Consider the following 13,021-nt stretch of genomic DNA (forward strand, 5'->3'; position numbering starts at 1 on the left):
ATCATTTCAGCAAAGCGCTCAAAATCCTCATCATCCTTTTTCTTGGATGGCTTAGGAGGAAAAGGCATGGGTTTCTGAAACCATGGTTCTCTTTCTTGACTGTGATTCCTAGCAATGAAGTATCTCTTATCATAACATTGATTCTTTGATTGTGGGTTATCAAGATCAACACCAGGTTCAATTTCTACATCATTGTTATTACTAGGTTGAGCATCAACATGAACATCATCATTAACATTATCACTAGGTTCATGTTCATTACCAGATTGTGTTTTAGCATCAGAAATAGAAATATCATTGGGATTCTCAGGTGTGTCAACAACAGGTTCACTAGAAGCATGCAAAGTCCTATCATTTTTCTTTTTCTTTTTCTTAGAAGGACTAGGTGTATCAGTATTAGTTCTCTGAGAATCTTGCTCAACTCTCTTAGGATGGACCTCGGGATACAAAGGTTCCTGGGTCATTGAGGGAGTCCTGGACTAGGGGGTGTCCGGATAGCCAAACTATCATCATTGGACAGACTCCAAGACTATGAAGATACAAGATTGAAGACTTCGTCCCGTGTCCGGATGGGACTTTCCTTGGCGTGGAAGGCAAGCTTGGCGATACGGATATGTAGATCTCCTACCATTGTAACCGACTCTGTGTAACCCTAGCCGTCTCCGGTGTCTATATAAACCGGATGGCTTTAGTCCATAGGACGAACAACAATCATACCATAGGCTAGCTTCTAGGGTTTAGCCTCCTTGATCTTGTGGTAGATCTACTCTTGTAATACCCACATCATCAATATCAATCAAGCAGGACGTAGGGTTTTACCTCCATCAAGAGGGCCCGAACCTGGGTAAAACATCATGTCCCTTGTCTCCTATTACCATCCGCCTAGACGCACAGTTCGGGACCCCCTACCCGAGATCCGCCGGTTTTGACACCGACATTGGTGCTTTCATTGAGAGTTCCTCTGTGCCGTCGCAATCAGGAGGGATGCCTTTTCCCGTCTTTAAAGAAGGCGCCGTCGTCAAGGGAGCTTTAGCCACCGGCCAAACTATCCGGCTAGGCGGTTTTCTTATGACCGCCTGTTCGGCCGCCGCTCCGACAATGACCTCTCAGGTCATCAAAAGCGATCTTCACGTCAACTCAGAATTCGCCGAGCAGCTAGATCCAATGGAGCTCTCCTCCGTAAATGAGCTCTTGGATCGCATCGCCGCCCTGGGAGTCGCTACAGACTACGATCAGATTGGGCTTAAAACCGATCTGAGAGAAATTAACTCTCCCCAGGCTACCCACCACGTTGTTGTGGTGGAGGAACTACGCGGCGACTCTTCTTCTATGTTAAAGACCAGTTATGTCCGGATTCCCGATCCCTCCATGCCGGATTCCTGTGGAGGGACGGACGTCAATCAAGTACTGAACCTAAAGTCAGGCATCGGACCAGATTTGTTGGATAACATCCAGCAATCCAAGCTTCCAAATCCAGAAACTTCTCGGCCTTTGAGCCTCAGATTGGGCGGGGTTCCGAATTTAATTCCGCCCGCCCACCCAAACATAAGCGATCTATCTCAAATACGGCAAGAGCCCGATGAAACAGTACATCATTACTAGGCCAGATTCCTCCTGGTTATGGACAGGATAAAGGACTGCCGTGAGGAAAGCGCAATCTCAATTTTCTGCAACAATTGCACGGACAAGGGAATCATGAACGCCATAAGTCGTCGCGAAGTTACACGCTTCGCCGACCTGGCGACCATAGTACAAAAATACTGTGCGATGGAGACTGCCTGGAAAACCGAAACCAGGTTTTGGGACAATCCGGCCCTGAACACAACCCTAGTTCGAAATAATAGGGTGCGTCATACTCAAGCACCTGGGTTAAAAACCAAAAAGTAAAAACCCCCTACGAGCATGTTGGATACTATGGACCCTACTGGAGGTATGGCTCAACGGACCCTGTAAAATCCATAGTACAGAGGGCGCCACTCCAACACATAGCCTTCGAGCATGTTGGATACTACGGCAGGTGGCCAAAAGCGGCGAAGGTTTTCTAGCCCCGGGTAACCAGCCCAACAGTACCAGTACGGTATTAACGGTCTTCGAGACTTTCACATCAAATAATATGCGGAAACGAACAATCCGCAGCCTCGCCGAAGTCTATCAGGTAGCAACAACAAATCCATGGAGCGACACGGCTATCACCTTCAATGCCAGCGACGAACCTAAATTCCGAACAGCCCGAGCACCAGCCGCAATGGTCCTCAGTCTGATAGTGGACGGCTTTCATCTTACCAAGGTACTCATGGATGGCGGCAGCGGATTAAACCTCATCTACGAGGAAACCCTCCAAAAAATGGAAATTGACTGGAGCCGCATTGAGCGAAGCAGCACAACCTTTAGAGGAATAATCCCTAGTCGGAAAGTACGCTGCACAGGAAAAATCACACTAGATGTAGTGTTCGGCTCACCGGAAAATTACAGGTCCAAGGAGGTCACGTTCCTAGTGGCCCCGTTTGGCAGCGGATATCACGCCTTGTTAGGGCGAGAGGCATTCACAATTTTCCAAGCTATACCCCATTACGGGTACATGAAGCTTAAAATGCCCGGGCCCAATGGAATCATCACTCTTGTCAGTGATCCAGATATAGCACTCCGCGCCGAAAATAAGACAGCCGCACTAGCCCTAGAGGCACTATCCGAAGCCCTAGCGGCAGAGGAACTCATTGCGCTGCGCTCCATGGTGGATAGGGACGACGTGATACTCGATAAGAGATCTAAGTCCACCTCTTTTAAACCAATAGATGAAATAGTCAAATTCCAGGTCCATCCAACGGACCCCACAAAGACGGCCTCCATTGGGGCACAATTAAACCCTGATGTAGAAGCCGCACTACGAGAATTCCTTCGGGAAAATTGGGACATTTTTGCCCGGCACCCTCCAGATATGCCAGGAATCCCACGCAGGCTGGCAGAACACAGCCTAAATATCCTAAAAGGATTCAAGCCAGTCAAACAGGCTCTTCGGCGATTTTCCAAACCCAAAAGACAGGCAATGAGAGAGGAGCTAGCCAAACTCTTAGAAGCCAGATTCATCAGAGATATAAAACATCCGGACTGGCTAGCAAACCTGGTAATGGTACCAAAAAAGGACAAATCCTGGCGCCTTTGTGTCGATTTCAAAGACCTTAACAAGGCCTGTCCAAAGGATCCTTTCCCCCTCCCCCGCATCGACCAAATCATCGATGCTACCGCAGGGCACGACTCATTGTGCTTCCTCGACGCATACTCCGGATACCATCAAATCAAGATGGCGGGAAAAGACCAGGCCGCAACGGCATTCATTACTCCATACGGACCATTCTGCTTCAACACAATGCTCTTCGGACTCAAAAACGCTGGCGCAACATATCAGCGCATGATTCAGACATGTCTGGCTACCCAGATAGGCAAAACAGTGGAGGCATACGTAGACGATGTGGTCGTTAAGACCAAACACGTCGAAACTCTAGTAGACGATTTGAGGCTTACATTCGACAACCTCCAAGCATACGACTTTAAGCTCAACCCGGAAAAATGTGTTTTCGGCGTACCAGCCGGAAAGCTCTTGGGCTTCATTGTATCCGGTAGAGGAATTGAAGCAAACCCAGCCAAGATCCGAGCTCTGTCACAATTGGATATCCCAAAAGATCTCAAACAAATACAAAAACTAACTGGATGCGTGGCGGCTCTAAGCCGCTTCATCTCCCGTTTGGGAGAAAAGGCACTGCCCCTCTATCGCCTCCTCCGGTGCACCGAACACTTCGAATGGACGGATGCTGCCACGGCCGGACTCAAAGAAATTAAGGCCATATTGGCAACAAATCTGGTCCTGGCCGCACCCAACCTGGGCGAACCGATGTTATTATATATCACGACAACACATCAAGTTGTCAGCACGATACTCGTCGTCGAACGAGAAACAGAAGGGCACAAATTCCCTCTTCAAAAACCAGTGTACTACGTATCCACTGTCTTAACTCCATGCAAGTCCCGGTACCCACATTATCAAAAGATAGCGTACGCGGTGTTCATGGCATCCCGGAAGCTGCGACACTACTTTCAAGAGTGTTCCATAACGGTGGCCTCCGAAGTACCTCTCAACGATATTATAAACAATCGCGACGCGACGGGCAGGATTGCAAAATGGGCCATTGAGCTCTTACCATTTGACATAACCTACAAACCACGGCGAGCTATAAAGTCGCAAGTTTTGGCTGACTTCATCGCCGAATGGACCGAAGCCGAACTCCCTAAAGAGTACGGCGGATACTCCAATTGGATCATGCATTTCGACGGCTCCAAAATGTTGGCTGGCTTGGGGGCTGGCGTCGTCTTGACGTCCCCAACCGGAGACACAGTCCAATACGTACTTCAAATAATGTACACGGACTCCAACAACGCAGCCAAATATGAGGCCCTTCTACATGGTCTCCGGATGGCAATCTCCATGGGTATTCAACGCCTAGAGGTGCGCGGGGATTCAAACCTCGCAATATCCCAAGTAAATGGAGACTTTGACGCCAAGGATCCGAAAATGGCAGCCTACCGTAACGTCGTCCTAAAAATGTCAGCTCGGTTCGAAGGACTCGAATTCCACCATGTAGCCCGGGATAATAACCAGGCAACACACGTGTTGGCACGGATCGGCGCAAAACGCGACGCCGTCCCTCCAAACATCTTCCTAGAGCGTCTCTTTAAGCCATCCGTATTATGGGAAGAGGAGTCCGGAAATAACAACCCGGAACCAACTGCACCACCCAACACGGAACATTCTGACACAATCGGTGGCTCAGCCAATGAAATAACACCTTCAGCCGACGAAATAATGGCAGTAATTGCCCCGTGGACGGAACCATTCCTAGCCTACTTAATTAGGCAGGAACTTCCCGAAGACCAAAATGAGGCCCGCTGCATAGTTCGGCGATCCAAAGCCTACAAGGTCCATGAGGGAGAACTTTATAAGAAAAGCACAACCGGAGTCCTTCAAAGGTGTATCTCCGAAGAGGAAGGGCGAAATCTCCTGGCTGAAATTCACACCGGACTCGGCGGGCACCACGCCGCAGCCCGGGCCCTTGTAGGCAAGGCATTCCGTACAGGATTTTATTGGCCGACAGCCCAGGCAGGTGCTCGGGACTTAGTCCAACGATGCGTCGGTTGCCAGCTCTTTGCTAATCAAAGCCACATGCCACCCACCGCCCTCAAAACTATACCCATCACTTGGCCGTTCGTGGTCTGGGGGCTTGACATGGTTGGACCCCTTAAAGGGGGAACCCACAAACAAAAATACTTATTGGTCATGGTGGACAAATTCACCAGATGGATAGAGGCCAAGCCGGTTAAAACGACAGAATCCGAACCTGTGATAGACTTCATATCCGGGGTAGTACACCGTTTTGGCGTCCCCCACAGCATCATCACTAACAACGACACGAATTTCACGGCCGACGAGGTTAAACTCTGGTGCAAAAACATGGGCATCAAGCTCGACTATGCTTCAGTCTATCACCCTCAAACTAACGGTCAAGTCGAACGAGCAAATGGTCTAATCATGAGCGGCATTAAACCCAGATTAGTGCGGTCCCTCACGGAATCTAACACGCACTGGGTAGAGGAGCTCGACTCTGTACTCTGGGGGCTGTGGACCACGCCAAACCGCACTACCGGATTCACACCATTTTTATGGTATACGGCGCAGAGGCAGTTTTGCCCTGTGATATAATTCATGACTCACCTCGCGTGCGCATGTACGAAGAAATAGAAGCCGAGTTGGATCAGTAGGATAGTTTGGACGCCTTAGAGGAGGAGCGCGACGTGGCAAAATCCCATTCCGCATTCTATCAGCAGCAGGCTCAAAGATATCAAAGCAGAGAAGTACAGGCCAAAACATACAACGTTGGCGAGCTAGTTCTATGCCTACCGGACAAGAAAAAGGACAAACTCAAGCCCAAATGGGAAGGTCCCTTCATCATCGACCAAGTCCTTACCGGCGGTGCATACCATCTATGCAACGCATCTAACAACCGACTCGAGCCGAACCCATGGAACGCAGCCCGTCTTCGAAGATTCTACGCCTAGCGCCAGACTCAGAGTTCGTCTCCTTCCTCCGTCCACCTTTCATATTTTTTCGCTGTCTTTGGTTTCCCTCCTTTTTCCTCCCTCTTTCAGTAAAAGCCTTTGAGGGCTGATCTGCGCATTGTTCGCACACACTTGATGTGCTACTCGCACTCGTTATACCTGGGGGCTTCTTTAACAGAAGCTTATTTATATGGGCTTCATGCCCAACACATGTGTCATACTTCCGCATGTATCTTTTACTCACCATTATATGCATCGATATGACTTAAGTTTTGGCCAAGCTGGGTTGCCTGGCTCCTGTGCTTACCCCTACGTTCCCGATTGTTTGGCTAGGAGGTAAAGGGAGCACCTCTGTGATTGTTACTGCCGGGTCAGCAGGATGTGTACCTCAGAGTGGGTGAAGCTGAAGGCTAGCGTTCTTAAGGGAATATTCGGTCGGTGACTTGAAAGATGATTTATTACTTATTTATTTATCTGCCCCAAATGCTTTTTCTGCTCTTTTCGCAGTCCGGACATGCACTTTAGGGCATGCCTCCCAGGGAAAGGAACCCCTAACAGAACTATTCTCCCTGGAAGATGTTTCTTACTAACCATGTAATATAACATAGCTAGTTGGGCACTTGTTTGATAAAGCACTTATGACCCCTACGCCTGGTCTCCATGCATGCCCCGGTTTTTGTATAACCGTGAGGGTATTCGGACACACTCCGGACTGTTGGGTCCCGAGGTTGAAGCGAAAAGGTCCGCAAAGACAAACGATCTACAATCCGGCTAGAAGGCATTTTACATGTCATTTTCAATTACATCGTCAAACTGACTAATTGTACTCCTCTTCAATCCCATCTAACAGGCTGTCTAGTTTATAGTCCCGTTAGGAATATTTCGCGGCCAACTCTACTTGGCCGTACATCAGGCTCACAGGGATCTCCTTCCCATCGGGCCCCACAGGTCCGACTTCGGCCATGTGGTTTGGATCAGCCTTCGTGTACCGCGTCTTCACCATGGCCCAGGCCTCCCTGGAGCCTTGACGGCAGGCCGATATCTTCCACAGACGGAAGCGCTGCCGTACTCCCTGAAGCTTCTCAACAAGCCCTCCAAGACCCTCGGGTAGGGAGACGGAAGGCCATAAGGCCTGAACGATGCCGCTCATCGCCTGCCGGACATGTTCGTGCAGTTGCAGCAGCTCGGGAAGAAGGTCACCCATGGAACCAGGCATTTCCTCCGCCGGACGACCCGTGAGCACACCTACAGACACATTTCTGTCAATCGACTTCCTCGCCGAACTCTTCTTTTCAAAAGAGTTTGCTCAAGCACTTATTGTAAATGCCGCGACGAAGCCGCCGATTCTCCTTTACGGAGTTAGACAGCTAGACCCGAACATCTTTTAGTTCTTCGCCCAGCTGGGTGTTGGCATCTTGGAGTTTGTTACTCTCCTGCTGCACCCTCATAAGCACCTTCTCGCCGGCCTTCAGCTGGCGCAGCAGATGTTGCTTGTCCGGATCTAGTCCGGCACCCTCTGCAATATTATTGTCAGACTAAACGCACACGCCGCACTTCATAAACTACTTATATTTTTGAAATATGTATTACCAGAGGGGGTCTCTGTAGCTCCCCCGGCGGCGGCTAGTGCGGCCTCAAGTTGGGCCTTGCATTCTTGAAGCTCCTGGGACAGGTGGGTATTCTTCTCCGTAAGATCCTGCATTACAAATGATCCTTAAATCAGTTAGTTTAACTATTTTAAGTCTCGGGGGCTACTGGCATATATAACTATTAAAATTCCTCACCCGTATGTCTTTCACATACTGCTCCGTGGCTCTGGTTAAACCATCTTGAGCAGCACGGAGGTGCGCGTCTCCCGCATTAAAGGCATTCAACGCCTCTGGGGAGAAACACGCGTCACGAAGAACTGTCCGATAGCGCCTGTAATTCATGGCGCTCTCCACCTCAGACCTGGTGGCGGACAACCTGTTGGCATCCTCCATTGGAGGAGCATCCGGCTCACGCCTTGCACTCGCCTCCCCCTCCGGACCAGGTGTTGGAGCCTGGCTGGCGGAGGCTTGGTTGGCAACCTCTCCGGGCACAGTCCGGCGAGCGCTCTTTCTCCTGGAAGAATCATGAGCATTAATATACCTCCCATGAGTCTTTCCCTTAAAGACGATGGTGCGCCATACCTTTGCGGCGACGTTTCAATTCGGGCCGCACTCCTCTTCCGCCTGCTGGGCCGCACTGACCCTGGTTGGGCAGTCACCGCGGGCTCGGCTTCCCGCCGTAAAGGCACCTCCTGCGAAGCACCATTGGTACACGGTGGTCAGAAATAAGCATTAAAAAAGTAATGGTGTCAGGACTTCGGTCGTACTCACCTGGGAAGCCAGAGATAAACCGGGGTAGTCAGCCGTAATGGCGACTAGAGCATTGTGTATGCTGAGTTGGTGGAACACCCCGTCAATCAGTTCCACCATTATGTCCGGATCCTCCCCGGAGGCCGGATCAAGGGATCTTCCCGGATCCTCGGGTTGTGGAGTCGGGCTTTCTATGCCCACCACATCCTGGCGCAGTTCCTACGTCGAAATCATAAAGTAAGACACTTATCTTTGAAAGCACGGATCGGATATATAAACGTCCGCTTACCCAGCTCCGAGGGTTATTCATGGAGAATCCATTCAATGGACTCGTGCGGAGGAAGTCCTCCTTCTCCCACTTGAACAAGCCGGACAGGATCTTCACCATATCGGCGGCCGATCCCGGCCCCTTGCGGCCATGACGGGTGGCGTCATTCTCCCCGTTGAAATCCCACATGGGGTGGCCCCTATATTGGAGCGGCTGCACCCCTCGCATAATGCATGTGGCCATGACTCCAATCATGGTCAATCCGGAATGGGCCAGTAACCTTATCCGGCCCATCAGATATTGGACGCTCCTGTCATCTTCCCGTTGAGGGCTCCGCGGGCGCCAACTCAGGCGTTTCTTCAGAGGAGCGTTGCTAAACTCCGGGAGGCCGATCCGAACTGGATCAGGCAGCGGGGCGTCTTCCATATAGAACCACTCGGAAGGCCAGTCTTCGGACGCCTTCTTCGGGGTTCCGGATAGATATCCGGTCCCGGCGATGCGCCATATTTTGGCTCCGCCCACTTGATATATTGACCCCTCGTGAGAACGGGGTACGACGCAAAACAATCTCTTCCACAGCACAAAATGGGGCTCGATGCCCAAGAACAGCTCGCAAAGAGCTACAAAGCCCGCGATGTGCAAGATGGAGGCAGGTGTGAGGTGGTGAAGTTGGAGTCCATAGAACTCCAGGAGCCCCCAGAGAAACGGATGTATGGGAAATCCGAGTCCCCTTATTAGGAAGGGGACGAAGCATAACTGCTCTCCTTTGGAGGGATTGGGGACGCTCTCCGCCTGCTTCCCACCCTTGTAGGTGGCCAGTCCGGCTCGAACCGGAACCATAAAGGCTGGGGGAAGGTATCCCTCTGCTTGGAGCGTCACTAACTCGCTATGCGGGACTGAACATCTCCTCCAATCTCCTGGCTGAGGACTGGGAGCGCGAGAGGAGGAGCCGCGTCGACTGTCCATGTTGGAATGGATTTTTGTCAGATGCGCTTCGATGAGTACTTATGGAAGGAGGATGGTGTCATTCGGATCTGGATCCTCGCCTCTCTTATAGGCGGCTTATTCGCGCAGCTAAGGGGGTAAAACGTAAAATTACCCTGGCTTTTCGCATTCACACGACACGTGGAAGAGGGCCATTATTGGACGTGGAAGCCAAGGAGCGCAACATTTATAAGGAAACCGGACACTATTCGGCAAACACATGGAATATGGAGGAGAACCCGCCTTGCAAACGCCGAAGACAATATACGCGTCGGACTCGTCGTCATTGAAGCCTGGTTCGGGGGCTACTGAGGGAGTCCTGGACTAGGGGGTGTCCGGATAGCCGAACTATCATCATCGGCCAGACTCCAAGACTATGAAGATACAAGATTGAAGACTTTGTCCCATGTCCGGATGGGACTTTCCTTGGCGTGGAAGGCAAGCTTGGCGATACGGATATGTAGATCTCCTACCATTGTAACCGACTCTGTGTAAACCTAGCTCTCTCCGGTGTCTATATAAACCGGATGGCTTCAGTCCATAGGACGAACAACAATCATACCATAGGCTAGCTTCTAGGGTTTAGCCTCCTTGATCTCGTGGTAGATCTACTCTTGTAATACCCACATCATCAATATCAATCAAGCAGGACGTAGGGTTTTACCTCCATCAAGAGGGCCCAAACCTGGGTAAAACATCATGTCCCTTGTCTCCTATTACGATCCGCCTAGACGCACAGTTTGGGACCCCCTACCCGAGATCCGCCGGTTTTGACACCGACAGTCATTTTACCACATCTAGTCTTAATTCTAACATCATTGTATTTGTTCTTATTATTTAATTCATTGAGCAAATCATCTTGTGCCTTCAGCACTAGTTCTACTTGAGTTATAACCGTGGATGCATGTTTACTAATAAGCTTAAGGTAACCTTTAACTCTATACATATAATCACTCAAGTGTTCAACCATATAAGCATTACCTTTAGATTGTCTACCAACATAACCATTGAAGTTTTCTTGTTTAACAATAAAATTATCAAACTCATCCAAGCATTGACTAGCAAACTTAGTAGATGGGATTTCACACTTATCAAATCTATAGAGAGAATTTACCTTTACTACCTGTGTCGGGTGAGGGAGTCCTGGATAAGGGGGTATCCGGACTGCCGGACTATATACTTTGGCCGGACTGTTGGACTACGAAGATACAAGATTGAAGACTTTGTCCCGTGTCCGGGTGGGACTCTCCTTGGCGTGGAAGGCAAGCTTGGCGATTCGGATGTAGATCTCCTTCTCTGTAAACCGACTCTGTGTAACCCTAGGCCCCTCCGGTGTCTATATAAACCGGAGGGTTTAGTCTGTAGGACTCAAGATCAACAACAACAATCATACCATAGGCTAGCTTCTAGGGTTTAGCCTCTCTTATCTCGTGGTAGATCAACTCTTGTAATACTCATATCATCAAGATCAATCAAGCAAGAAGTAGGGTATTACCTCCATCAAGAGGGCCCGAACCTGGGTAAACATCGTGTCCCCAGCCTCCTGTTACCATTAGCCTTAGACGCACAGTTCGGGACCCCCTACCCGAGATCCGTCGGTTTTGACACCGACATTGGTGCTTTCATTGAGAGTTCCTCTCTGTCATCACTGTAAGGCTCGATGGATTCTCCAAACTTCAACAACGCCGTTCTGGGTGAGACTTTTCTCCCTGGACAGATCTTCGTGTTCGGCGGCTTCGCACTACAGGCCAACTCGCTTGGCCATTTGGATCAGATCTGTATCTACGCCCCTGGCCATCAGGTCAGGTTCGGAAACCTAAACTACACTGCTGACATCCGCGGAGACTTGATCCTCGACGGATTCGGGCCCATGTCAGGAGCGCCGAACGATCGCGACGTGCATGACCTAGATCTTCCGTCGGACAGTATTCGGAACATCGCACCTGCTACGGCTCCGGACTTCGTTCCAGATCAGGTCGTGCCTTCCGAGGATGGGTGGATGGACCCCGCCCCGGAGGACGCACACTCATCACCATTGGAGCCGAACACAGATTCCTCTCCTAAGGAAGCCTGTATTTCCGGACCCCTAGACTCGTCTCCGGCCGTATGTTCCGGACCGCACGCATCCATGCCCGTCGAATCTAGCTGGGCTCCGATAATGGAATTCACCGCTGCGGATATCTTTCAGCACTCACCCTTCGGAGACGTGCTAGATTCATTAAGGTCTCTCTCTTTGTCAGGAGACCTCTGGCCGAACTATGTCCGGCTCGAGTGGGAAGCTGGCGACGAAGAAATTCGTTCCCCACCCACCACCCACTTAATAGCCACGGTCGATGACTGGACCGACGTCCTTAACTTCGATTTTGAAGACATCGACGGTATAGACGATGATGCGGGAGAAGAACAGAAACCACCGCCCACAGGGCGCTGGACTGCCACCTCTTTATATGGTATATATATGGTGGATACTCCCAAAGAAAACAATGGCGATGAGGCAACATGAGATAACCCCTCAGGGAAGAAATCAAATCATGGGCGTCATCGGTGCCGCTCCAAGCCCCGCCACATCAACACCGGCACGGGAGAAGAAAATCCAGATGGTGCCGAAGAGGAATACGATCCTGATCAACCCACCTTCGAGCAAGCCGAACAGGAACACGGGCAGGTAAGCCCAGACGAACAGGCGACGGACGGATACTTGGAGGACGATAACTATATGCCTCCCTCCGAAGACAAGGTGAGCCTCGGTGACGACGAATTTGGCGTACCAGAGGATCCCATAAAGCAGAAGCGCTTCAAGCGCTGTCTTATAGCCACTTCAAGAAGCTTGGAAAAGAAGCAGCAGCAGCTCCAAGTTGATCAGGATCTGCTTGCAGACAGACGGACTAAGGCCCAGGCAGTCGAGGAATACAGACTCAACCGCCGAACAAAATACTACCCAAAGCGCAGGCTACTACCTCAATTCGAGGAGGCGGCACTAAACATCAAACGCATGCCTACACCCCGCCGATAGCACACTGCGGCAAGGGGCTGCGTGCAAGACCAGCATTACATACCAAACAGCAACATAGCAAGCACCCCAGGCGCATCCGCAGACAAGAATAGGGTCCGCAAACCTTGGTGCAACAAATATAGGCGTCCCAAGACAAAGAATGACGCCCAGGAAACGGCGATCAGCACAGGAGCCCGTAGTCCTCCACCCGCTGAGCGGGAGAAGATGCTTCAACATCTTAATTCGGGCCCCACAAGCCTGAACGTCATACTTGACCGCCCATGCCAAATACATGGTACACCAGGAGCGGCAACCAATCATACCAACAGAGAA

The sequence above is a fragment of the Triticum aestivum genome, chromosome 7B (assembly GCF_018294505.1).
Source record: "Triticum aestivum cultivar Chinese Spring chromosome 7B, IWGSC CS RefSeq v2.1, whole genome shotgun sequence".
Lineage (NCBI taxonomy): Eukaryota > Viridiplantae > Streptophyta > Magnoliopsida > Poales > Poaceae > Triticum > Triticum aestivum.